Raw genomic sequence first — 1,836 nt, 5'->3', positions numbered from 1 at the left:
ACACCGTATAAAGTGTTGTATGGACGTAAATGCCGAACGCCATTGTGTTGGAATGAAGTGGGTGAAAGATAGCTGACGGGTCCTGAAATTGTTCAAGAAACTTCTGAAAAGATCGAACATATCCGTGAAAGAATCAAAACAGCACAAGATCACCAGAAAAGTTATGCTGATAATCGTCGAAAGCTGATTGAATTTGATGTAGGTGATTTTGTAATGTTAGAAGTTTCGCCGTGGAAGGGTATCATCAGATTTGGAAAGAAAGGAAAGCTCAATCCAAGGTATGTAGGGCCGTTCAGAATATGTAAGCGAATTTGGCCAGCATATCAGTTAGAGCTGCCAGAAGAGCTGAGTCTAATTCACAACACTTTTCATGTGTCGAATCTGCGAAAATGTTTAGCTGATCTGAATCTCGCTGTACCATTACCAGAGGTCAAGCTGGACAGTAAACTGAACTTTGTAGAAATACCAGAAGCTGTAATTGATCAAAAAGATCAGAGTGTTGAGAAACAAAGAGATAAGTCTGGTTAAGGTTAAGTGAAAGTTTTACAAAGGACCGGAAGCAACATGGGAATTGGAGTCAAAGATGAGATCAAAATACCCTTAGCTTTTTGATTTAAGGAATTCCGGGACATAATTCTTTTGAGGGGTGGATAATGTTATAACCGGATCCTGGTTATCACCCAAGGTAATTAATATGTGATTATTTGTTAAATGTTTACGTGATAGTATGATAATTGTTATATTTGATCATGCTAGTATGTGAAATTATATGCACAAATAAAAATATATACGAAGGTATGCATATGATTGTATGCATGAAAGATATATCATGCATGCAATATACATGGATGATTATACTTATGCATGTTTATGTATGTGAAATGCATGCATAGGGGTTATGCATAGGCATGTATGTGTGTGTATAATGGGGTTTAACCGCCTTTCTTTTGTTAGAAAAGGGTATAAAAGGAAGGGTGAAACCCCCTTTCATTCTTCTGCTGTTTTTGAAAAGGAAGTAAGCAATTTTAAAAAGAGAGGGAAGGGCTGATCGGATTGCCTATTTTGCTAAAGAATCAAGTTGATTTTACCTGAGATAAAAAGAGTCTTCAAAGGTAAGTGATTTCTAAACCTTTTTACATAAAATTTGTAACTGGTTTTATTTTAATGTTGATTATTATTGGAAAGAAATCATGTATTTGTTTAAGGGTTTTATCCGGACAAAGGCTGACCGGATTAAGTTTAAATCGGACAAGGGTTGGGCGATTAAGCCTTAAACCGACCAAGCGTTAAGCGGTTCAGTTTTAAATCGGTCAAGTTTTGGGTGATGTATTGTCCGGATTTGTTATCCGGATAGAAATTGGAATATTTCTAAGTGTTAAATCGGGTAAGCTTTGGGCGGTGTATTGTCTGGATTTGTTATCCGGGCAAGAGTGTTGGAATAATTTCAAGCGTTTAATCGGACTAGTCTTGGGCGATGAGTTGTCCAGATTAGTAAATCGGACAAAAGGGACAAGTGTTGTCCGGACTTTATATCCGGATAACTTTTTATTTGGAATTTTTCATGAGTTTTATATTTTAGACTTGTTATATAGTTTAAATTATCTATTATTGGGTTTAAATATGGATTATAAAGTGGGTATTTTATATCTTTCTACATAAAAAGATATGTTCCTACCAAGCGTGGTGACGTAAGTCTGTTTTGGTTCGGAACGGGATTTTTGGGAAATGTTTCTACCAAGCGTGGTGACGTAAGTCTGTTTTCGTATGAAACTATATATTTTGGGAAACCTTCCTACCAAGCGTGGTGACATAAGTCTGTTTTGGTATGGAAGTGGA

Source organism: Cynara cardunculus, assembly GCF_001531365.2.
Source record: "Cynara cardunculus var. scolymus isolate 2C chromosome LG 13, CcrdV1, whole genome shotgun sequence".
Classification (NCBI taxonomy): domain Eukaryota; kingdom Viridiplantae; phylum Streptophyta; class Magnoliopsida; order Asterales; family Asteraceae; genus Cynara; species Cynara cardunculus.
Note: the sequence above shows the minus strand (reverse complement) of the source record.